The following is a 26,641-nucleotide window of genomic DNA, read 5'->3' as shown; positions in this document are numbered from 1 at the left end:
AAGACAAAACAAACCCACTCAGCTTTTTGCAAGTATATGTGGCCCCTGTAAGCTTTGCTCAAATTATTTTCCATTTAGAGCTTCTAGACTGAGTTCAAGGTTTACTTCCTCCTGGAAGTACTTTCTTACTCCTTTCCCTCCCAGTTCTCCTCTCTGTTTCTCTACTCTTCTTCTTTAGTAATCCATATAACTATGATTTCATTCAACAAGTATTTATTGAGCACTGACTATATATATGCCAGGTAATATTTTAGCATATGTAGGGTATATTGGTAAACAAAAATTCTAGATTTCACATTCTAGTGGTGGGAGGTGAGAAGTGAAAACAAATGAATCCTTTATTTAATTGTAATGCAAAAGTTTACTTTCTCACCTGACTCTTTGAAGCCAGCTAAGTCGCTCAGTCATGTCTGACTCTGTGTGACCTTATAGACTGCAGCCCACCAGGCTCCCCCGTCCCTGGGATGCTCCAGGCAAGAACACTGGAGTGGGTTGCCATTTCCTTCTCCAATGCATGAAAGTGAAAAGTCAAAGTGAAGTCGCTCAGTCATGTCCGACTCTTAGTGACCCCATGGACTGCAGCCTACCAGGCTCCTCCGCCCATGGGAGTTTCCAGGCAAGAGTACTGGAGTGGGGTGCCATTGCCTTCTCCATTTGAAGCCAGAAGCCTGTGTTTTGTTCATCTCTGTATACACAGTAGGCCTTCCACAAGTATTTATCTGATGACTGAAAATGGAATTCTGAGCAATGACAATATTGAGTCAAAGACATTCTTAAAAGAGAATATTTGAGCCTTTATTCCTCAGTACTAATTTATGAACTAGCACAGTAATTAGAGCAGTTGCGTGGCAGAGTTTCCAATTTTATAGATCTAATTTTAGAAAGTTTTATAGCTGAAACATTGAGTTGTCAAACATATCCAATTTCAATGATCACAATACTTCTTTTTAGTCAATGTCCTTGAATCCCATAAAATGTTTCCAGTGAAGAATTGTCTATTGTTGGTTGGTTTCTAAAGCACAAAATAAAAATAAAACTCTATTCTTAATAGAATTTAAATACCAATATATTATTGGACTCAGTAGGATTTTAAATTTAGTGAAGCTTTGTACTTTAATATTCAAAATAACTCAAATGGTCTTAACTGAATAACTGCTTAGATATTTATATTTAGTATCCATATGAATGCTGTTTCTTAGAATTTACTTTTTGTAAAATCTCCCTGAAATACAGATAAGCTCCTAAATTTTTTTTCTAAACCCTCTTGTTAGAATGACCAGTGTTTGAGAATGAAGATGGTACACTGCCTAGTTTGGGGTTGTGAACATAGCTGAAGGTCATGTTATACTTGGATAAGTACCAAACTAGTATGTTGGTCACATCCTTTGTGGAATCTCTATTTGTTTACCTTGCTCTGGCCTGGGAAGGCCCCTTGTTCTTTAGCTTATGTCCACTAGAGGGTGAGTGAGAGAGAGGAAAAAAAACAAAAGAAGTTTAGCAAGTCTGCTGAACAGTTTCATGATGGAAAATTTTTTGAGGATCAATTTAGGATTTCTTTATTCATATTCATCTTGCTTCTTATTGCCATGGATACATAAGTTGATTTTTATGAATACAGCATTTATAAGTGGCAAGTTACAAGATGGCAGTATCTTACTTATACTGAGTCTATTTTTACAACTCGAGAAACAAATGCTGTCCAGATAACTTAAAGCAGCACCCTGAAACCACACTAAGCTTTCTTGGTGAAAACAACTTCCAGACATGCAACATCATAATTTTTGATTCACATTTTTAGACCTCCAGTAAATATTTTTGAGTTGGGTTTTAAGAGTGTGAGAAAATACATTAGGTTCTTGGACTATCATTCTACTGGTAATGCCGCAATAAGCTTATCTGTTTATATATCTCGAGTGATACCCTTAAGTACTGAAAATAGCAAATGCCATGTAAGTCAAGGACTGCTAGTTTGAGTGTTCTTTACAGCCCTTCTTAAAGTTAGCAGCAGCTCTCCACTCTGCAGATTGATGATGTTAGGAAGGTGGTATATATTTGCTCAAAATACTGACCACCTATTGTGATTCTGGAATCCCACCAGAGCTGTGTATAGGCTAAAGTACAAAAAAAAAGGAAAGAAGGAAAAAAGAGAGGAGGGGAGAAGGAGGAGAGAGGGAGGGAGAGAGGGAGAGCAAGAGTATCAATATAACCAGAAATTACTAATTTACATGGGTTAATTGTATTTCTGTCTCTGACACCCAAACACCTCCATAACCGCTACCCTGATTGCCCCACAAACACACACAGATACACAAAAATGACACACAATTCCACACTGGGGGCCAATGTTTGGCACTGGACTATTTCTTATTCTTTGTACAATCTGCCTGTTAAAAAAACCACTTTTATAGTTACTGTTTTTCTTTCGTTTTGTAACCATAGACACTCCCACGTAGCACAAGCTCAATTCCAGCCAAATTCTGTGTGTTTTTAAATAAATAAAACAGGTTTTCTAGTTCCATGTTAGCAAAGTCACCTCTCTTACTGCCAGTGCTAATGCTAAACATGTAATAATACTTTATTGTCATGAGCAGGAATCTGCTTTGCTAATTAAATGCAGCTGTCAGTAATTACTACTTGTCAGTGTAATCTATTTTAGGGAGCTCTACTTTAAATGATAAAAGATGGGTCTGATACTGAGAGGGTGGGATAGGCAAGGTGACTGCCTACTTCCTCAAATCAGGAACTCTTTTATAATGAATGAGTAACTTTATTGTGAAGACATCTTAACTAGATTATTCTGTATATTCTGGTGCAAGAGTGAAAAACTTTGTAGTTTTTTTTTTTTTTTAATATCTGAACTCTAAATGTCATCACCTTTGTCCTACCACCAAGTACTCTGACTTTCACAGAGTTAGAAATGCATCATGATGGTAATCTATAAGAAAATCCTCAACAGGGAAGTTACTATAATCTCTACCATCAAATATTGAGCTTCGTATAAATGTACCTGCTAATTCACACTAACTGGATTCAACACAGAGAAAGATCAGTGTGAAAAGGTTGGCAGGGGGAGGTGGGGGTAGTAACAGTTTCTTGTAAGCATTTTTTCACTGATATTCAACCAGGTTTTCTCTGGGGAAATGTTTAGACTTCAAGTTAGGTCTTTGAAATTTTCAAACAACAAAAAAAAATGCACGGCGTTCACTTGTAATATTCATTTATCTTAACTGATTCTAAAATGAACCTCAAACTCTTTAAAGCTCCACATCTGCAGGACTAAAAGCAATGTCAGGACAAGGGTAATGGCAGCCTGACTTGCTCCATGGGATAGGTGCTGGGGCCGCCACAGATGCTGGCATTGTGTCCAGGGTCCAAGGGGAGCAGACCTTTGGCCCTCACCTCCGCTTACTCTCTCTCGACATTTAAAATGAATGTGGTGGCAGGGGGGCAGGGAAGCCGGGTCTCAAGGAGTGAAGTGATGGAGTAGTGGCAGGATCAATGGGGAAAAATACGTGCAGCAGGGAGTCTGAGGGAGGCTTGGCACACAAGTGGCTTTACCCCACACAGCCTGAGAGACTTATCACACCCCTCACAGCATCCTGACTGCCTCATCCTTCTTCTCCCACCATCTGTTTTACATCCAGCACTCCAATAGTCTTCATGTAGCTGGATAATTAATTATCTTGTTATAGGTCCCAACAAATTTGGCAACTACTCTTCTGAATACAGCACATTTTTTAAATAGAATTAATAATTTGTCCCAGGTGAAAAAAAAAAAAGCTATCCAGATGGGAAAATATTAGTAATAAAAAAGTAGAATTACTTACACGTACTTTTAAAATATAGTAGGCAAAAGACACTAACTTGTATTCCTTTTCCTAGAACTCTTCTTTTGGGTAAGGGATGCAAGGTCCACTGGAAATGGTGTAAGTTCTCCCTTTTCATGAAATAAATGTTAACCTCCTTTACTGAGAAAATGTGAGTTATTCCAGATAGTTCTAAAAAACCAAAATGTTAAAAATTCTGAGTGATCAGCATCTCAGAGAGAACACATTGAATAGCCACTGAGTCCCTTAAAAAGAAGTCAAAGGAAAAAATAAGACAAATAATGGATAGTTGCTGGGCCTCTGAAAGTTTCTGACTTTTATGGGCTCCTACAACCATAATTTCACTGCATCTTTGATAGCCTGTCATGTGCCAAACTCGTGTTTTCCTAGTGGCTCAGATGGTAAAGAATCCACCTGCAATGCAGGAGAACCAGGTTTGATGCCAGGGTCAGGAAGATCCCTTTGAGAAGGGAATGGTAACTCACTCCAATATTCTTGCCTGGAGAATCCCATGGACAGAGGAGCCTGGCGGGCTATAGTCCATGCAGCAGCAAACAGTTGAACACAACTGAAGCAGCTTAGCACTCGCGCATGCATGTGCCAAACTCAGTCCTTTGAATCAGTTAAGTGATATTCCTGGATGACAGCAGGTGCTCAGTGAATAGCTGCCTGATGCAGGAGTGATGACCTTGAGCTGCTATCAGATGTCGTTTCTTGCTGCTCACTCCAGCTGGTCGAAGCTGGCAAGTGATACTTGGTGGCAAGTGTTTAGACAGCAGGGACTAAGAGGCATACTATCCACCTGTGGTCTGGTGTGGACTGAGGTGGGGAGAACATAGACCTTGTTTCCTCATATGAGCATCCACAGGGCAACACGCAAAGATCTCCCATTCCTTTCTCTGCCTTACACTCTCTCCTACACCAGGGGCCCTTTTGCCAACTGAAGTTATAAAACACACTTGCTTCTCTTCTCGAACAACAAAAAGTGTCCTTCTTCTACTTTAAAGCCAGGCCTACTTTAAATACCAAAAGAGTCCTGGCACAAAGACTACGTATATGTGGATAGCTGTACTATATGTACAGCTACCAGAATGTCTATACCAGCTTTGTGTTGGGTAAGGGATGAAGGTGCAGGGCAGGCACTGGTGGAGGTTGGGAGGAGTATGTGTATACATACATACATTAGGGGGCCATTAACAAATAAATAATTCTATAGACTATGGTCTGTACTATACATAATAAAGGATAAGAAAACTATCCCATCCTAGCTCAGAGTGGGTGTGGGGAGTTGCAAAGGAGAGGAATAAGAAAACAAGAGAAGTGGTAAGGAAGATAAGAAGTTAGACAAGCAGAGAACCCTCTTGGCACAGGGGCTGGTATGTGCAAAGTCATGGACTTGTGAGCTATTCTTTGCTTCAGTTCAGTTCAGTTCAGTTGCTCAGTTGTGTCCAACTCTTTGTGACCCCATGGACTGCAGCACATCAGGCCTCCCTGTCCATCACCAACTCCTGGAGTTTACTCAAACTCACATCCATCGAGTTGGTGATGCTATCCAGCCATCTCATCCTCTGTCGTCCCCTTCTCCTCCTGCCTTCAATCTTTCCCAGCAACAGCGTCTTTTCAGATGAGTCAGTTCTTTGCATCAGGTGGCCACAGTATTGGAGTTTCAGCTTCAGCATCAGTCCTTCCAATGAATATTCAGGACCAATTTCCTTTAGGATGGACTGGTTGGATCTCCTTGCAGTCCAAGGGACTCTCAAGAGTCTTCTCCAACAACACAGTTCAGAAGCATCAATTCTTCAGTGCTCAGCTTTCTTTATAGTCCAATTCTCACATCCATACACGACCACTGGAAAAACCATAGCTTTGACTAGATGGACCTTTGTTGGCAAAGTAATGTCTCTGTGTTTTAATATGCTGTCTAGGTTGGTCATAGCTTTTCTTCCAAGGAGCAAGCATCTTTTAATTGCATGGCTGCAGTCACCATCTGCAGTGATTTTAGAGCCCAAGAAAATAAATTATGTCACTGTTTCTACTGTTTCCCCATCTATTTGCCATGAAATGATGGGACTACATGCCAAGATCTTAGTTTTCTGAATGTTGAGCTTTAAGCCAACTTTTTCACTCTCCTCTTTCACTTTCATCAAGAGGCTCTTTAGTTCTTCTTCACTTTCTGCCATAATGGGTGGTGTCATCTGCATATCTGAGGTTATTGATATTTCTCCCGGCAATCTTGATTCCAGCTTGTGCTTCATCCAGCCCAGCATTTCTCATGATGTACTCTGCATATAAGTTAAATAAGCAGGGTGACAATATACAGCCTGACGTACTCCTTTCCCAATTTGGAATCAGTCTGTTCCAGTCTGTTCCATGTCCAGTTCTAACTGTTGCTTTTTGACCTGCATACAGATTTCTCAAGAGGCAGGTCAGGTGGCCTGGTATTCCCATCTCTTTAAGAATTTTCTGGAGCTTGTTGTGATCCACACAGTCAAAGGCTTTGGGATAGTCAATAAAGCAGTAGATGCTTTTCTGGAAATCTCTTGCTTTTTCAATGATCCAATGGATGTTGGCAATTTCATCTCTGGTTCCTCTGCCTTTTCTAAATCCAGCTTGAACATCTGGAAGTTCATGGTTCACATATTGTTGAAGATTGGCTTGGAGAATTTTGAGCATTACTTTACTAGCATGTGAGATGAGTGCAATAGTTTGAGCATTCTTTGGCATTGCCTTTCTTTGGGATTGGAATGAAAACTGACCTTTTCCAGTCCTGTGGCCACTGTTGAGTTTTCCAATTTGCTGGCATATTGAGTACAGCACTTTCACAGCATCATCGGTGCCTGAAGAACTATGGACGGAGGTTCGTGACGTTGTACAGGAGGTAGATATCAAGACCATCCCCAAGAAAAAGAAATGCAAAAGGGCAAAATGGTTGTCTGAGGAGGCCTTACAAATAGCTGTGAAGAGAAAAGAAGCTAAAGGCAAAGGAGAAAAGGAAAGATATACACATTTGAATGCAGAGTTCCAAAGAATAGCAAGGAGAGATAAGAAAGCCTTCCTCAGTGATCAGTGCAAAGAAATACAGGAAACCAATAGAATGGGAAGACTAGAGATCTCTTCAAGAAAATTAGAGATACCAAGGGAACATTTCATGCAAAGATAGGCACAATAAAAGACAGAAATAGTATGGACCTAACAGAAGCAGAAGATATTAAGAAGAGGTGGCAAGAACACACAGAAAAACTACACAAAAAGATCTTCATGACCCAAATAACCACGATGGCATGATCACTCACCTGGAGTCAGACATCCTGGAATGCAAAGCCAAGTGGGTCTTAGGAAGCATCGCTACAAACAAAGCTAGTGGAGGTGATGGAATTTCAGTTGAGTTGTTTCAAATCCTAAAAGATTCTTTGCTTGGAATTGCTCAATTGCAGAGACATAGCAAGTGATAGGAGATGAGTCCCAGGCCAGGCCATTGAAATAGTAAGGGCTTTGAAGGTTGAACTAGCCTGAACTTTATCCTGCTTACAAAGGATGCTACAGGCTATAAAGCAGGGGAATTACATCATTAGGTTTGCATTCAGGAAAGAATTTTAGAAGCACTGAGGAAGATGGAGATACAAAGCTAATAAGGAAGCTAGTAATTCAGGTGAGAAATTCTTATGGCTTCAACTAAAGCAGTAGAATTGGGGCTGGTAGGTAGGTAGATGTTCAAAAGGCGACTGTCATGTCTAGGTGACAGACTAGAGGAAGAGAAGGAAAAATACAAGATGATCCCAAGTTAACTTGTGTTGCTACTGTGATTTTTTTTCTATTTTCTCACTTTTCTTGGGTATCTGGGCAGATGACACTGCCAGTACAGAAAAGCAAAATAACAAAGTATTTGAGAAGAGGTAACATTAAGAAAGTAATGTTGTATGAAAATCCTTGAACTCTTGATCTTACTGTTGGTTAAGTACAGAGCTGTGTATCTGTTATTCAAAGGATGCAAGTATTTGCAGAATTCAGAAATTTCAAAACTGAATGCTGCCAAGTAAACTTTGACTGTCTAGTCGTCCATTTCAGAGTATATGGTGTATGAGAATAAGATAAATACCTGATTAAGGAAAGTAATTCTGTCTATAGACAATCAAGCAATAATAATTATAGCTAATTTTTATTAGCTCATTATGGTGTGCCAGATCAGGACAATAAGCAATAATGTCCTTCCTTTTAAAGAGTCATAACAGGGTTACATGGGTACTGCATATGTAGGCTAGATTTGGGAACAGAAGATTGTAACTATACCTGAATAAACATAAAATGAAAATAACTACTCCCACTGGTTACCGAGGTATCTGCTGGCCTTTCACCTCCTCACATCTCCCTTATCTGCCCTGTTTTCTGCCTCTGCCTTCCTCCTTCTATCCTTCCTTCTGTGGATCCCTCAGTGGTCTGCTCTCCAGGTTCTGGATGCGTGAAAGGAGAATCTCTGAGTCTACCCCATTAAACCATGTGCCAAGTACCATCAAGAAAAAGGGGACAATCCCTGCCCCTTGAGGGGCACTCATTCAGGGGCCCATGAAACAGTTCTCAAGCCTTTTCCAGCTACTCTCAGGAGGGCGTAATCCTTTAGGAACTCCAAAGCTCCCTGTGGTGAGCCTTCTGCTTCTCTAAGCTTCCTAGGGCTCTTTGGTCCCATTCTATTTCATTCAGCTCAGAAAGAAGTGAGGTAGTTAAGAAGTTCAGGTCACAGGCAGCTGACTCACCAGATGCAGAAATTCTAGTAGCATGGACTGGTGATCTGCTACCACTGCATGGGAAGCATAAATGCAACTATGTAGCAGGATCTTGGCAACCAACATAAATCTACTGAAAACAGATCCAATAGTTTACTAAAAATCTAGTTTCATTCTTTGCTCTCATGTCCACTGTACATACATAGGAAAACAGTGATATACATACACAGAAAAATAGGGTGATAAAGTCAGGAAATTAACCTTTATCGAAGATAAACCCTTCTTTTGTTGCAGGGAAAACACAAGGAAATAGGAAGGCATGGGTTTCTAGGCCCAGAAATACAGGGATGGTGTGTAGGGGCTAATTGCTACTCAGACATCTGTTGGTGTGGCTAAGTGTGGGCTCTAGGCCAGATGGCATGGGTTTAGATTATGGCTCCACCCCTCTAGCTAGAGGACATCTCTGGGCCTCAGTTTCCTCATCTGTGAAATGGAACTACTAATGACACATATTCCATTGATTGCATTGTGGGGAAGTAATGTGTTAAGACCTGTACAAAGCTTGGTACATCAGTAAATGTCAATTAGCTATTATCATTTATTATTTCTACAGAGAAAAAGAGGTAAATAAGTACATTCATTAGGACAAAATAAATGGAGGAATAAATGGAAGCTTTATAAACTGAGGATAGCCAACTGGCTACTGGAATTAATGAGTTATAGAAAAAAAAACTAAGAATAAAATTAAAGTTTTAAATTGAGTTACTCAAATTTAATCATTCGAGTTAGGAAATAGCTTTTTTACTTTAATCCATGAAAATGGTATAAAAGTATAAAAAAGAAAGAAATTTTTGTGCATCCTAATACTTCTACTCATAAGGTATAAACAGATAAATATAACAGTTGCTTTTAGTAAACCTTTCGCTCTTCCTTGTTTATTGTATTTGTATAAGAGGATATATCTTCCAAAGAATTGTGTGAGCATACATAGCTGGACCTTGCAAGAAAAAAATATTGTGAAGTAGCCATCCTAAAGCTTCCTCTCCATTTCTGTGGTTTATATCCAGTAACGCTTAAGTCTGAAACACTTATTTCTTCTATTCATAGCCTTTTTCAACTATAAGAGTATCCACAGAACCTATGCTTTGCAATGGAGAACAGCCAATTCAATACACACAGACACACACACACACATAGACAGACTGATAAACAGATAAAGAGAGAACAATGTACCCATTATGTTTAACCACTGCTGATGATGTTACAGTAATTTAAAGATTATGATGGTAACAGCGACATCAGTTACAACCTCCTGAATCTTCACTGTATATGACACTACATGCTAGGCATTTTCCATATATTATCAAACCTAGATATAGAGAAACCTAGAATGCTATTTCCATAACCATGTAACAGATCAGATTACCAGGAACTAGAAAGGTTAGGTAATACGTCCAAGACCCCACAGCCAACAAGCTGTGAAACAGGGATTCTAATTCAGCCAGGCCTGCCTGACTCCAGTACTGTTCCTCTCCTGTGATAAACACAATATTTATGTGAAGCACATTCAGAATTACTGTGATTTTTTATTGACTTGATTTAGCTATGGCAAAGAGTATTACAGTGACATTTTAATATGTTTCTAAATAGTTCCCTAAACTATACTCAAATAGTAAGATTGTTAATATTTATGATAGGAGAGTTGTAATGCTACTCCATTAGCAGTGTAAAGATTCTATTACTTAATGTTAATTATGTCTTATATGCCTTTAAAAAATAAAAGGTATAATTACAGGCAGTTTTCCTTTTGTCAACTTCTAAATTTAAACATTTTAATCAATTTATCATTTTACTTTCCTTCCCCACCCTCTTCCTTCATCTCAGGCCACTCAATCTTATAAAGATTGTTATTCCAGGGTCTCTAGATGGTAATGCCCTGAGGTCATCATGACAAATAAAAAAGTCTATACAATATTAAATCACAACCTTAAAACTGTGCAATTATAAAGATATGTAAAGTTTCTGGACTATCAACTTCTAGAAAATCCTTCATTAGTTCATGCAGTAAACATTAATTGGATGCTTACTGTATGACACATGGGTCAGAGCAGAATAAGTCTCATTTCACACCTTCACATTAAACTCTGTTCTTCTGGCAAGTACCATATAGGAACACATAACACTGACCTCTATGCAAAAAGTCCACATTATAAGGATATTATGGGAAACATAAAACAGTCAGTATCACAACCTCTGAGCCATTAAAACTACTTAAATATGGCATCAGTTCTTAAGTTACCTAATTTTAAAAAGTAGTTGAACCTAAGAAAATTATTGAGTCCATTAAAAACTGCATTAAGCTATAGCACTGATCTAGCATTGCCCTAGTTCAGGTTATTTCTGCACTTCATGCCAATTGCCTTCCTTATGAATTCCTTAAGAATTCACTCTAATTTGAAAACTGTCATAAATCTCAGTTGCTAGAATGCGTTTGCTTTACAACTTAACGGGGCCCCCTTTGGTTCCCTGTTTAAGAAAACTGAAACAAACAAACAGACAAACCAAAAAACATCTGTTCAGAAGCAGCAGCACAGCACAGTGGACGGCCTGGGCCCACACACCAGCTCTGCCATTTTGTAGCTGTGGGGCTTCAGCCATCTATTTAGGCTTCCTGAGCCTCATCTTCCTCACCGGCTAAATGAGGATAAAAAAAAAAACAAAAAAACAAAAAAACCAAACACCTGCTTTATCTACTTGTTTTCTCTCTGGGGAGAGCAGGGCGGCTACCAGAATTGAGTTACATTATCAAAGTTCTTTGGACAGTGTCAAGCACATACTAAAGATTATGATGTGTTTTTTTAAATAACTTGTTCAAAAAAGTTTAGTACCCTCCCCATTTTTAACATCAAGACTAGTTGAGCATTTAATAAGTACCATTCTCCAGCTAATGCTGACCTCACAAACCACTTATGCCACCAAGAGGACTCTTCCTATTGTTCAAAGTTATTAGACAAGGGATTTCAAGGTGGCTCAGAGGGTAAAGCGTCTGCCTGAAATGCGGGAGACCTGGGTTCGATCCCCGGGTCAGGAAGATCCCCTGTAAAAGGAAATGGCAACCCACTCCAGTACTCTCGCCTGGAAAAATTCCATGGATGGAGGAGCCGGGTAGGCTACAGTCCATGGGATCGCAAAGAGTCGTACATGACTGAGCAACTTCACTTGTCACTTGTCCAGTGGTTAAGACTTCCCCTTCCAATGCAGGGGGCTGTGGGTTCGATCCCTGGTTGGGGAGCTAAGATCCCACATGCCTCCTGACCAAAACACCCAAAAACATAAAACAGAGGCAACATTATAACAAATTCAATAAAGACTTAAAAAATGATCCACATCAAAAAAAATCTTTAAAAAAAGAGTTTTTAGACAAAATGTTTAGATATATACCTAAATATAAATACATATATAAATATAAAGATGTATTTTATATGTATACATGTACACATGTGTATATGTATATGTGTAACTTACCTACTTCCCACACAATATCTGGGTAAAATGGCCTAAAGTCAAACAAACTCTGTAACCATCTTTTAATATTGACAGAGTTTTCTTTCATAAAACTTTTTAAGAAGAGGAAAAACTGTACCATTCTACCAAATGTTAATTAAGACATGATAATGGAACTTGCATTTGAGGTTTAGAGAGGTTCATTTATCCTGCCTATACATTATATGGATCTCCAGACAGAATCTTTTACTTCTACTTTTGATAAATGTTAGCTGCTCTGAAATGGTTTTCAGTTAGATCAGTGATTTTCAACTCCACGTCTTAATAGTTTCCTTTAATTGCACTCCTGCTATAAAGGTTAGGATAACGTCATGACCCTCAGAAACAAATATCTATTCCAGAGTGAGCAAAATTTGTCAACAGTTAAATTGGATTTCAGGGGGAGGGAAAAGTTACACTTTTGCTGGTTTTAAAGAATCTGTATTAAATTCACAGAAAAATTACAATGCAGTGTAGGATTTTTTCTCAATAGTAACAATTTAGGTCATAGTGAAATTAGTGAAATAAACCATAGGTTATTTTGGTTTTAAGGTTCCTCTCCCCAGCAAACCCTGGAGAAGGAAACAGCTACCCACTCCAGTATTCTGGCCTGGAGAATTCCATGGACTGTATAGTCCATGGAGTTGCGAAGAGTCGGACAGAACTAAGCAACTGTCACTTTACTTCCCCAGCAAAAAAGGACAGAACTTGAATGAAGATAAATCTGAGGTTTGAATAATAATTTCTTTACCTGACCTGTTCTCTCTTTTCAAACTATTCACCTTTACCTAAAACAAAAAAACCTCTATAATTCCATTAACAGACAAGAACTCATTTAATTGCAATAATCTCAGAATATGAAATATTTGAATAAGTTTTAAAGAGAAATTTTAAAAATTATGCACAAATAAAATATGCAAGTGTTCACATAATTTCAATGGCATAATAGTGTTACTGCTCATACCCAGAGATTTTAGTATCGATTTTAGCAAGTGTCCCTTTTACTAAGGGATTGCTATCTCATTTTACTAGGAAGTTACCTTGAGAGTTACTTCATTCATGAATAAGCATCTCTAAAATAAAAGACTACCTCACCAGACCTTCCACAAGAGTCAGAGAATTCTTCTCAACTAAAATTTCCATAACATATTTCCCTCTTTCTAATGGACCCTGAATAACCATTTTTCTTATCTGCTCTTGTACATATAATTGAACTTATAAGAGATGTTATTGTTTCTGAGATTATAAAAGGATGAGAAAAGGAGCATAAAATTTGTTGCATCCTATGAATTCAGGTTTGCTTTCTCAATACAACAGGAACATTTGCATTTACTCATAAATGAATACTAATGACATATGCAGATCCAGCACTGCTCCACAGAAATCACACAGGGAAAGCTAGGGCGGTGCACAGATAGTTCTATTTCTCCAAAGTATTCAGACAAAGAGTGACAGGATTAAAGTCAACATCAATTCTCTGAAGTTGAGTCATAGCTAAATGACACAGTGTGTTAAGAATAATGTTGAGATTTACGGTGAAAACAAAGCTGGCTAGTGAACAGCTTATATGATTTTTGAGTCAACAACTCATGATTGACCACCTACTTTGGGCAAAATGCTGCTTCCTTAAGTAAGTCACTGTTCTGCTGTTCTTTTTACACAGTGTAGGAGTAAGCACCCTGCTTCCATTGAAAACTCTTCCGTGTTATTTAAAATAACACTCAGCTCAGCTTTGTGTGTACTCCTGCGCTCAGTAAATACTTTTTGAATGAGTGAAAATTCAGTGAGTAAGAAGATTATTCATTCAAAAACATCTGTGTATGCCTGCAAAATGGTACGAACAATAATGCAAGCATAGTCAACTCTCTGTGGGCAGCACCTTCTCATAAAGAAGTCAAAGGGAGTAATTTCCACATTAAAATGTAAGCATGACGTCTGGCTTAACCTAGAAACCATGATCCTAGCACTTTTGCAAAACTCTGAAGAGTATGCTGGTAATTTCCCATATAATCTACTTTAGGCAACTATTTGAAAACATTACATTATTGATGATGTTTCTAAATATGTTATTAATCCAGGAAAGAGTATTTTTAAATAACTCAGAGTAATCTAGAAGGGGCCAGAGAAGTTTGTTGTTGTTGTTGTTGACTGTTAAGACCCTCTGCAGGTGAAGCAGTTGGTTTTAAGCCACAGTTTCTTTCCCATCATTATGTTTCTTATAATGTTTTCCTCTGTCTTCATCAGTACACTAGTGAATGACTCCATATTCCTAAAGAAGCCTACCCTGCTGCTCAGTCACTTGGAGGTACGTAGCCTTGCTTTCATTTCTCCTTTTAAAAGCTTCACCAGGAAGAACCACTATGGCAACTTAAACAAAATCTGCTACAACATAATTGATGCCAATAAAAACCTTCAAATAGTTTTGATATCCAATTTTGTAATCCCTTTCATTATGTTCAACTTTTTCTTGGAATAGAAGCTGAATATACTTGAAATAAATTGTACTGTGGAAACATTTGTCTAAAGCCCTGAAATATGTCAAAACTACTGAGCAAAAAAAGCTTTCAGAAGCACCAGCTTTAAATTACTTCTAGCAAATCAGTTTAGATAAGAGCACCTTTAGAGAAAGAACGCCCACCCACTCTTGCTCCCACCCCCAACCCGACCCTGCTCGCTATTTATCCAACTAAGTTTACATAAATCAGAGAAGAGTTACAGTGCAATTAAATGTATCCACAAAGTAATATGATATAAAGCACTTTGCAAATATTAAACCTCTCCTTACGGGATCAATGTTTTCCATGAAGAAGCTGGTATGCGGAGAGGGAGAGGAAGGGAAGAAGAGAGAGAGAAAGAGAGTCCGACCCACCAGGTTAGTACTAGGGAGACCGGGATCTGAGCGGCAGCTCCCTTGGGTGGGCACCCATAAGCACTCAAAGAGGGAAGCCAGAGAGCGGAGTCCACCAAGGCGAAGTGATTCCGGAGTTGCGACAGGGGTTTGTTTGCTCTGCACCTGGAACCTTCAGGTAGAGGCATGCGCAGGGGGCTGGGCGCTCCTTCCTCGCTTCCCTAAACGCAGGCGGTCGCCCAAGTGCCAGAAGCGGAAGTCTCTGCGCTCCAGTCAGTAGCCACAGCGACCTCGCGCACTTTTCAGTAACAACGGTATGACCACCCACTCCATTGAATCCACCTCCTGAATGTGTGTGTGCGCGGGCGTGTGTGTGTCGGGGGTGGGTGGGAAGGGCTGCGTGAACTGGGGCTGCCCTGGGGCGGGGACTGGTACTTTGAGGGGTGGGGGACCTGCGGGGCGGAGAATGCACCCCACCCGCAAGTTCGCAGAGCTTTTGCCTGCCCGCTGCTTGCCCTCTCCTCCCGCCTGGAGGCCCCGAACTCGCCCAGAGCCGTCTCGCGCTCCAAGCGACAGCCCCACAGCCACTCTAGGAAGTGACTGTGTGCGGGCCCCCAAACTCTGCTGAACGCAGTTAACGCGTGTCCTCCCTCCCTCAAAGAGAACCCAGAGCGCTGCGCCCAGCTCAAGGAGACAGACAGACTGACACCAGTGAGTCTCAATTTACCCCGAGAATCATCCCTGCCGTTTTCCGTCTGGCACTAGTTTAACCCCAAGCCCCAGAGAACGTCTCAAAAGTCTCCCCCAGGCAGTGCCCAAGAGAACCGCGCCCCACAAAGCGCTTTGGCTGGCATCACAGCAGGTCACCCCTTGGAAACCTCCTCCCTTCCCATTTCCCCACTAATCTACGAACCATCAGCCCCCAGGGGGCTCGAGCCCCTCCCTGGCGCGAGGCGGGCAGCAAGCCCTGCTCACCGAGGTCTCCGGCGGCTGCGGCGCGAGCGAGAGTCCAGGGTACGGGGACCAGCGACGAGTCGCGCCGGGCCACGGGTGCCTCCTGCAGTCGCGGTGGCAGTTGGTCCAGTAGTTTCGGATGCCCTGGGCTTTGGCTGCACGGAGAGCCAGTCTGCTTGAATGGGAGCGAGCGAGCGAGCGGGGCAGTGCGTGCGCGCGTGAGAGTAAGAGGCGGGCGGGTCCTACACGCCGGCGGCTGCGAGGTCCGGGGCGGGGAGCCGAGAAGGGGAGGAGGCGGGCGAGAAGTAGTGGAGTTTAGGGCGCGTTTCCTGCACTTGCCGGAGAGGCTGGAGGCAGGTACGACAGGGCGCGCTCCCGCGGCGCGGGCACAACAGGGGCTGCCGCGGGAGCCGGAGTCCGCGCAGTGTCAGGGCCCGCAGACGCTCTGCGGGCGGAGGTGAGCATCCTCCTCTCCCCACGCCCGCACCGGCGCGGCCCTGGACTCTGAGCGCCGAGCGGAGAGCCTCCTGCGTCCGCGGTGACAGGTCCTCGGGCAGCCTGCTTCCTCCCGATCTGCCTAAAAGAGCAACAGTCAGAGCGGCTGGGATCTTCCCTTCCTGGGTCTTGGAGCCGCCGGGGCCAAGCTGTGTGGGCGCCCGGCTCCCCGCGGCTGCTGCTGTCAGGCCGCCGCCCGGCCCCCGGCGGCTGCCTCCGGCAGACGTGCCCAGCTGTGTGCGCGCGTGTGTGTGTGTCTAAGCGAACGTCTTCCCCTCCATCACTCGGGCACGCGGGAGGGATCGGGTCCCCGGCGACCAGCTGCAGAGTGGCTGCCAGTCCACACCCTCTCGGCTGTCTCCCCACCCACCCCGCCCTTACTCCTCCTCGCCTTCTCCCTCCTCCCCTGCTCCTCCTTCAGCTGCCGCTCCCGAGCTCCCCAAGGCCGGGGAGAAACCGCAACGAAAAGGGCGGAGGAGAAGGGTGGGGAAGGAAGCGCAGGTGTCTTCTGCCGAGAGCAGGGCTCAAGCACGGGAGCCGCCTGCTGCAGGGAGAGGGCAGGGCAGTACGCGGAGAAGGGGGAGGAGAGGATTTACCCCGAGGCCCCAGTCCTGTAGCTGAGCCACCGCGTGTCCCGCCCAGGCGCTAGAGCCCTGGGCTAGGAGCGCGCTGGGGAGGCAGAGTGGGCGCTCAGGGCTTCCAGGCCAACTGAAGTCACAGCTTGGGGAGCCCACGAAAGTGATCAGGGTGGCACAACCCGGGGTCACAGAAGTCTCTGAGGAGCTGAGACCGGTATCTCCGGGGTTAGAGGGGCCTAGACCTGGAGCTTGGGCACACAGCTGTCCAGGGAGCCCTAGTGTGGCTCCCCGCAGGCCAGGCGGGAGAGCTGGGGGCTGTGAGGGGTCGGGCGGCTGCGGCGGCGGCGGATCTCAGACTGCTGTGTGCCTCCCGAGTCACAGGGGGCGATCACCGCCTAGCTGGGAAGCGGAGAGCAGGGCTCTGCCTTTTTCCCGGTGCCAAATCCCGAACCGAGAGGCACACTAGCCTTCCCAGTTCAGACAGCGTCCCTCCTATCCCTTGCTCCCAGCAAAGCAGTGAGCAGGGGAGTCTACCTGCTGTTTACTGTGCTCTCTACCTGGTTGAAAAAAATCCCATCTCAGCTGAGACTGATGTGTTGTTTCTTTTCTAACTCAGTCCCTCCCTCATCATCTAGCCCCACCCAACCAAAATTTCCCAGAAAACTAGTATCTTTCTCATGGACAAAGTTTTCCCCTGTGGAATTTTATTAAAAAGCAAACAGACAAAAAAAATTTTTTTTTTCCTCTCGAGGTAGTAGGTCTCTTACTAATTCCATACTACAAACGTAGTACAAGGAAAAGTCTCTTAGGCCGGGAATCGCAGCGTTATTGCTTAGGAGGGCTGGTCTATTTTCAAGTAAGAGTCACAGAATGCAGAATCGAGTCAACCTGCGATCCTGGAGAGAGCTAGTCCATTTAATTAGAGGTCTGTTAGAATGATCACTAGCAACAACACTAGAAAGAATTGTGGTGCTTCCTCCAGAATCCATTCTTTTTTATTATGGTAATTTCACTTAGTTAATTTAGGTAATCTGAAAATGAAAGATTGGATGCAATTCACAAGGCACAATATTTCTAGATTCTCATTGCAACTGCCACCGCACCACCTTCCCCACACCCACTCTCTCCACTTCCTGAGGTGGAGAGATCTCAAACTGCACTTTTTCAATTTCAGGATAATACACCTTGAAGGACAAAGCTGTTGAATTCCAGAAAGAGATAACTTAAACCTAAGTAAACTTATTTACCAACTACTCAGACAAAATCATAAGCTCAGCAGCAACAGCAAAATGTATATTGTTTAATCTATGGAGCAGGAGGAAAGATGGCTGTTTGCCAGATATGTGATCCATTAACCTCTTTAGCTCATTGTTGGCAACAATAGCATACAATCACATTCTTATGTTTGAAAGACAAGCGATTGTTTTTCCCCATCTCAAAATCACAATGGCACATTATAGTTTAAAAGAAACCTCAAACAATAAAAGTAATAAGAAAGGAAGAAACACAGTTTGCTTTTTTCCGAACAAATGTTGCTGTTCTGTTTTTCTTGAGGGGAAAAATGCTGATAAGCAATAAAGTCTACAAAGGCATGACAATAGATTTTGAAGAATGCATCGCTCCATCTATCAGTCTTTTCAATTAGTCAACTTTATTTAAAATGTTTATTTAAATTATCTTTTTATTGGTATTCATTCTTTCTTTTGTGCCAGGAAGATTGCTGTGGAGGACGATGGGGTGAGATGAATCTAGTTTCTCAGAATTCTGTCTTGCTTCAGGTTTGTGTCTGGCAGAAAAGGAACAATGAGCAGCCTGTGCTTTCTCAGCAATCCTAACTTCTCCTCAGAGAACCCTCAGCTCTGTAGCTGACGGACTAAGAGACTGTCACAGTGATTTTGCCTAGCTTGTGCAAGATCATACCTGGGGCTGGGAGCAGGTACAACGCCAGAAACTATGAAGGAATGCTCTGGAAAAAAAGATTCTACCTAGCCTCTGGTTGGAGGATTAGATCAGGGTATATAACCTTCTCTGTGTGATGCTGTTCAGCTCCTCCAATAATAGAAGAAACATGTTAGTCCTGTGTGAAATTAAATGAATAAAACTAAGCACCGGATAAAGAGGTACAGCCAACAAATCTTTTTAAAATGCAGTTTCGAAAATGGTTGCAGATTCATTGGTTTGGTTTAGTCACCAAAGCCAAATAAAGTGCACAGTAATGAAAACATTTGGTGAATTAGAGTGTTCATTTGGTGAAGAATTTTTTTTTTTCTGAGCATCATCACACTCTCTTGTCTCATAAAGATGCAACCATTAAATATTGTTCAGCTTACACTTTCAAATGGAGGCCATCTTCTCAGAAATGTATACACGTTTGTCATTATTAGGGGATATTTGCTTTGTTTTCCAACTATATCTTTTATTTTTTAAATGAGCCAATCCCTGACATTTAGATTCAGTTGATTATGTAAACATTTTTTTAAAAAGGAACTCTTTGTGCCAATCACTGAAAACCAAAAGATGAATAAAAGAAGCCTCTGCTCTCATAGGCTGAATTCAGTAGTAACTAGGATTATCAGGTATTTGTTGTTCAGTCACCCAGTCATGTCCAACTCTTTGTGACTCCATGGACTGCAGCACACCATGGAGGGAGATGTCCCTCACCATCTCCCAAAGTTTGCCCAAGTTCATGTCTGTTGCATCAGTACAGTCTTATCTTTTGTTGTTGTATAGTCACTCAGTCGTGTCCAACTCTTTGTGACCCCATGGCCTGCAGCAGTCCAGGCTTCCTTGTCCTTCACCATCTTCCAGGACTTGCTCAAACTCATGTCCATTGAGTCAATGATACCATCTAATCATCTCGTCCTCTGTCTTCCCCTTCTCCTCCTGCCTTCTATCTTTCCCAATATCAGGGTCTTTTCTAATGGGTCTTCACATTAAGTGGCCAAAGTATTGGCCAAGGCTCTTCGCATCAGGTGGCCAAAATATTGGAGCTTCAGCTTTAGCATCAGTCCTTCCAATGAATATTTAGGACTGATTTCCTTTAGAAATAACTGATTTGATCTCCTTGCAGTCCAAGAGACTCTCAAGAGTCTTCTCCAATGCCACAGTTCAAAAGCATCAATTTTTTGCAGTGATTTTAGAGCCCGAGAAAATAAAGCCTCTCACTGTTTGCATTGTTTCCCCATCTGTTTATCATGAAATGATGGGACCAGATGCCATGATTTTCATTTTTTGAATGTTGAGTTTTAAGCCAGCTTTTTCACTTTCCTTTTTCACCTTCATCAAGAGACTCTTTAGTTCCTCTTTACTTTCTGCCATAAAGGTGGTGTCAGTTGCATATCTGAGGTTATTGATATTTCTCCCAGCAATCTTGATTCCAGTTTTTTCTTCATCCAGCCTGGCATTTCTTATGTTGTACTCTGCATATAAGTTAAATAAGGTATATGTTATATCAGGTATAGGTCTGGTTCAATAGGAATCCTTCCTCTTTGTAGAAATGAGCCCCTGAGCCCACATCTCCATGCTACATCATTGTATTTGAATGTCTCTTGTATAAAAATTCTGGCTTTCTGTTAGGAAATGTTTAGCAGTCAGAGGCCTAAAAGTATAAGGCCACACCTGATTATAAGGGAACTATATCTTATGCAAGAAATGGGTCCACAGATCTGATGTCAGAAACAATGAGGATTTAACCCTCTCTAGGTCCAGGCCAGTGCTGACTAATAGAAGTATCATGCAAAGCATAAATGTGAGCTACATGTACAATTTTGAAAGCTGTGGTACATATCCACAATGGAGTATTACTCAGCCATTAAAAAGAATACATTTGAATCAGTTCTAATGAGGTGGATGAAACTGGAGCCTATTATACAGAGTGAAGTAAGCCAGAAAGAAAAACACCAATACAGTATGCTGCTGCTGCTGCTGCTAAGTCACTTCAGTCGTGTCCGACTCTGTGTAACCCCACAGACGGCAGCCCACCAGGCTCCCCCGTCCCTGGGATTCTCCAGGCAAGAACACTGGAGTGGGTTGCCATTTCCTTCTCCAATGCATGAAAGTGAAAAGTGAAAGTGAAGTCGCTCAGTCGTGTCTGACCCTCAGTAACCCCATGGACTGCAGCCTTCCAGGCTCCTCCATCCATGGGATTTTCTAGGCAGGAGTACTGGAGTGGGATGCCATTGCCTTCTCCGCAATACAGTATACTAACGCATATATATGGAATTTAGAAAGATGGTAACGACAACCCTGTATGTGAGACAGCAAAAGAGACACAGATGCATAGAACAGTCTTTTGGACTCTGTGGGAGAGGGAGGGGGAACGATTTGGGAGAATGGCATTAAAACATGTATAATATCATATAAGAAACGAATCGCCAGTCCAGGTTCAATGCAGGATACAGGAAGCTTGGGGCTGGTGCACTGGGATGACCCAGAGGGATGGTATGGTGAGGGAGGTGGGAGGGGCATTCAGGATGGGGAACACATGTACACCCGTGGCAGATGCATGTTGATGTATGGCAAAACCAATACAATATTGTAAAGTAAAAAAAATAAAATTAAAATAAATAAATAAAAATAAATATTCTATAGTTCATTTAAAAAGTAGAACAAACCAAGTAAAATTTAATAATATATTTTGTTTAACCTAATATATCTGATATTATAATTTTGACATATGATCAATATATAATTATTAGTGAAATATTTTACATTTTACATTATTTTTTACACTGTGATGGGAAGAATTGCTCCCACACCCTGATTCTTGGAACCTGTAAATATGTCCCATTACCTGGTAAAATGAACTTGGCAGATGTAATTAAATGTACACACCATAAAATGGGGAGATTATCCTGGATTGTCTTAAGTGGGCTCAACCTAATCACATGAGTTCTTAAAAGCAGAGCATTTGCTCAGGGGCTGAGCGGAAGAGTTGTGGTACAAAGAGAATTCAGAGAGATTCAAAGCCAGGGTCGGTGGGAAAAGGAGTGAAGGTGACCTTTAGGAGCTCAGTGAGCTACTAGCTGACAGCCAGAAAGGAAACAAAACCCTTGCCCAGTAACCACAAAAAAACTGAATTTAGCCAACAACCTGAGTGATCTCGGAAGCAGTCATCTGCAGAACCTCTAGAGAAGAATTCAGTGCTACTGACACCTTGATTTTGTCCTTAGGAGACTAAGCAGAGGGCGCAGGTGAGCCATCTGTACCAGGACTTCTGGACTATAGCACTGTGTGATAATAAATGGATGTTTTAAGTCTTTAAATTTATTATAATTTTTATAGTAGCTCATACATGTACTGAGTCTTAAAATCTGGTGTGTATTGCACACTTCCAGTAAATCAGATGCGTGATCAGTCATTTCTGACTCTTTGAGACCCCATAGACTGTAGCCTGTCAGACTCCTCTGTCCATGGGATTTTCCATGCAAGAACACTGGAGTGGGTTGCCATTCCCTTCTTCAGGGGATCTTCCCAACTCAGGGATTGAACCTGCATCTCCTGCATTGGCAGGCAGATTCTTTACTACTGTGCCACCAGGGAAGCCCCCATTGTAAGCATACAGCTCATCTCAATTTGGACTATTTACATCTCAAATATTCAGTAGCCACAAGTAGCTAATGGTGATTGTATTGTACAGTGCAACTCTAGACCAACAGGAGTAAGATGTCTACAGAGTGCTAGATCTGTAGGCTAAATATGTCACCATCTGGAGAAAGAAGGGGAGAAGGCAATAGCGGTCCACTCCAGTACTCTTGCATGGGAAATCCCATGGACGGAGGAGCCTGGTGGGCTACAGTCCATGGGGTCGCAAAGAGTCGGACATGACTGAGCGACTTCACTTTCACCTTTCACTTTCATGCCCTGGAGAAGGACATGGCAACCCACTTCAGTGCTCTTGCCTGGAGAATCCCAGGGACGCAGGAGCCTGGTGGGCTGCTGTCTATGGGGTCGTACAGAGTCGGACACGACTGAAGTGACTTAGCAGCAGCAGCAGCAGCTGGAAAGAGAAGATGTGCAAGGAAAGGAGGAAACTGGCAAGATCTCTCCTGATCCCCCATCATTGCCCCATGTGAATGGAGTAATCTCACTCATACAGAGCACAGGCCAAATCTTACAAGTGAGACTGTCAGAATTCACTGCATTCTTATATTTTTGCTTTTACTACCTTGAGGCTACTAATAAAGTCTTTTGAATATTCCATTTTTGTTTCAGTTAAGTTTTGGAGCAATCAACAGAAGAGTTGTTGCTTCCACTTGACTTAATACTTAAGGTAAAGCATCATTTAGTTCCTGTAGTATGGGATGGGAGACAGTAGTCAAGGATAATCATGAAAGCATCCTAGGAGAAGAGGACTTATGTGGATTGATTTAACATTCCTAGGAAGGTTGTTATTTCCTACCGGAGAAACTATTTTCAGTATCAATCTTTAGAGGCCTATACTTTATTCTTATTAAGAAAGGCAGCATGTTTTCTAATCTAATTGCATTCCATGTTTAGCTTTGTACCATCATCATTTATCATCTTCCTTAACAAATAAGAATATAAACTCTTAACCTATGAAATCTAGAGCAGGAACTAACCACTGTAATCTGGGACCATTTTAGGATGGGTTTGCCACACAGCTGTAGACCTGGACCAACTTTTAAAAAAATGGAACATAGACCATGAGAGAGTAGAAGTGGAGGGGCTCTCCAGACTGCAAGGAGCAGTGGGCGTAACAATGCAAAGACCAGAAAGTGACTGGCGAGTTGACTGGCTGATAAAAAGGTCCTTTGACTATACCAAAAATATTTTGTAAGGAAAGTTATAGCTAATGTTAAAGAGGGAAAGGTTAATTAGCTCTAGATCTGCTCTGTTCAATGTGGTGGCCAAGTGCATTGGAAAAGACCTTGATACTGGGAAAGACTGAGGTGAAGGGGGTGACAGAGGATGAGATGGTTGGATGGCATCACCAACTCAAAGGACATGAGTTTGAGCACACTCTGGGAGATAGTGAAGGACAGGGTAACCTGGCATGTTGCCAGTCATGGCCTTGCAAAGACTCAGGCATGACTGAGCAACTGGACAATGAAAGCAAAGTGCATGTGGCCATGAAGCTGTTGAAATGTGGCGGGTCTGTGAGTATAAAATACACACTGAATTTCAAAGTCTCAGTGCCAACAACAACAAAAAAAGCTTTTAAATATTTTATTAATAATTTTACATTAATTGTTGAAATGATAACCTTTTAGATACACAGGGTTACATAAATTATGTTATTAAATTACTTTTACCATTTAAAACACTTTTTAAATAGAGCTTCTAGAAGATTTTAAATTACATAGGTAGCTTGCACTTTACTTCTACTGGCCATCACTGCTGTAGACTAAGTGCTTCTCATACTTTAATGTATATATGAATCACTGGGGAATCTTGTTAAAATACACTTTAGAAACTGCCAGGTAAACTGCTGCCATGGTTCTTGGATTACACTTTGAATATCACAATAATGTTTTACAATTTCACCTGCAATATAGAACCATTTAAGATTTTTAAAAAAATTCTGTACCCCAAATATTGCTGTACCCCAAATTAATTAAAGGGATCTCTGAAGTTGTGAGCTGAGGATAAATATTTGTTATAGCTCTCTAGCAGGTGATTTTAACATATTGCACAATTGAGAACTATTATTTTAGAAACTCTTGTATAGAGGTGAACTAATTTAAATTTTATTTTGTAGAAAATGGAGTTTATATATCAAGTGCAATTAATTTGTTGCTGGCAAATATTAATTTATTTATTAGTTTCTGCTGCTGCTGCTGCTGCTAAGTCACTTCAGTCGTGTCCGACTCTGTGTGACCCCATAGACGGCAGCCCACCAGGCTCCCCCATCCCTGGGATTCTCCAGGCAAGAACACTGGAGTGGGTTGCCATGTCCTTCTCCAGTGCATGAAAATGAAAAGTGAAAGTGAAGTCGCTCAGTCGTGTCCGACTGCAGCCTCCCAGGCTCCTCCGTCCATGGGATTTTCCAGGCAAGAGTACTGGAGTGGGGTGCCATTGCCTTCTCCGATTTATTAATTACTCTATGTAAATCATGGTGACTTATAGTCTGCCTTCTAGAAGCTTAAAAACTAATTACAGAGATAAGATACCTACTTAAATAATGGCAAAATAACATAGTTTCAGCATGACTGATACAGATATGAAGGTTTATAAGATTCCAGAAAAGGAAGAGTTAGTCTTGGGTGGGATATTTAGTAAATCTTCCTGGTAGAATAGATGTATGAGAAAGACCAGATACAGGGGTTCTCAAACTATAGAATGCATCAGAATCTTCTCAGGTAACCAGGGCAAGACCACTATTGTCATGAAACACTGCTAATATCACCCCCGCCACACCATGAATGAATTATACAACCATTCCTGCTTCTCTGTCCCAAAAACTCAAGTTCAAAGTCCCCAGTGGGAGGCTGACTAGCTGAGCCCAGACCACATGCTCCAGCCTAGGCTACCAGGAGCCACTGGCTATGCACAACTTCTCACCAGCACTGCACACAAAGGAACTTTTTTCAAAAGCAGGAATGCAGATGAAAGGCTGCTCAGCCTGCCTCCAAACTCCTCACCCTACCCTTGTCAAAACCAGACCAAAATGAAACACAACCAAAGAACCCCAAAACAACCAGTTCAAGAAACAAAATGTCTACCACAGATAGTATGACTCAAAAGATTGACATATATGTTAGGGGGGTGGGATGGGGTGGGGGGTTTGCAGCTTGACTTTGGACAAAAACCAAAGTTAATTTTAGATTGTTAGGTTTGAGATTATGATGTTTACTCTCAAGTAGAGATGCCCATTTAGTCTGGGGAATGAGGCAAAGGCTAGAGAAGGTTGCTTAGGTTTCATCTGTGTAGAGGTAAAAGTAGAGAAAAAATGTGAGCTTCAGGGGGCTGAATGTAGAAGGGGAAACTATGGACAGATTCTCTTATAATAGCCTCATACTTCTGGGGCTAAAAGAACAGTACAGAAGGGTATTGCATTAGCTCTCAATAGGTTAATACCAGCTCAGATTAGAAAAGTTAAATAAGAATTTCTATTGTAGTAGTTCTCAGAGTTTTTAATATGCTAATTTGTATTATGACACTCTGATTAGACTGCTCTTCCAAATATCATTTAACTATGGAATTTTCTTGAAAAATGAATGATATATTAAAGACATTTTGGGAAACAATGGACTAGAATTATTTAGATCCAAAAATAGATCCAAAAAAAAAGACAGAAAGAGACTTAGAGAAATGTCCAGGGGAGAAACAGTAGTCCAGAATTCAGATTATTCTGACAGTTCAGATGCTTATTATTTCACTGTTTCAAGAGATGAGTTTAATAGTAGTGAAATTAATAGCACTGAATTCTATATTACCCCCATGTGTTCCAAATGCACAGTGCTTGGTAAATAGAGGCACACTAAATATCTGTTAAGTGAATCAATAAAAAGAGAATATTTAAGAAAAGTCCTTTAACTTGTCAATATTGAAGTCACAAGTAACCTCCAAAACATGGTTTCAGAATATTGGTGAGGTGGGTTGGAGGAGGCATCCACCTGCCAAGGATTTCTCTGGCAGAGATTAAATTGTCTATGCCATCATCTTTTTTTCTCTCTCTCTCTTTTTTTTTTTTGGTCATATAACAAAAGTAGCCAT

At 41.6% G+C, this 26,641-nt stretch overlaps 1 protein-coding gene and 1 long non-coding RNA gene across 5 annotated transcripts in view; one reads left to right on the top strand and one right to left on the bottom strand.

The window, feature by feature from the left end:
* HS3ST5 (heparan sulfate-glucosamine 3-sulfotransferase 5) overlaps positions 1–16,621 on the bottom strand; it is a 291,447-nt gene extending 274,826 nt beyond the window's left edge. For 2 of the 4 annotated variants that reach the window (XM_070376398.1, XM_070376399.1), the window contains exon 1: positions 15,912–16,621. The gene's annotated coding sequence lies outside the window, so the exon portion shown is untranslated. The remainder of the gene's footprint in view (positions 1–15,911) is intronic. The other 2 variants (XM_070376397.1, XM_005887699.2) reach the window with 1 other exon arrangement.
* Positions 15,165–26,641, top strand: part of LOC138989138 (uncharacterized) — a 150,185-nt gene continuing 138,708 nt past the window's right edge. The window contains exon 1 of the long non-coding RNA XR_011465331.1: positions 15,165–15,250. This is a non-coding gene — a long non-coding RNA (uncharacterized lncRNA). The remainder of the gene's footprint in view (positions 15,251–26,641) is intronic.

Source organism: Bos mutus, chromosome 9, assembly GCF_027580195.1.
Source record: "Bos mutus isolate GX-2022 chromosome 9, NWIPB_WYAK_1.1, whole genome shotgun sequence".
NCBI classification, from domain to species: Eukaryota; Metazoa; Chordata; class Mammalia; order Artiodactyla; family Bovidae; genus Bos; species Bos mutus.
Note: the sequence above shows the minus strand (reverse complement) of the source record. Positions and strands in the feature narration are given on the sequence as shown.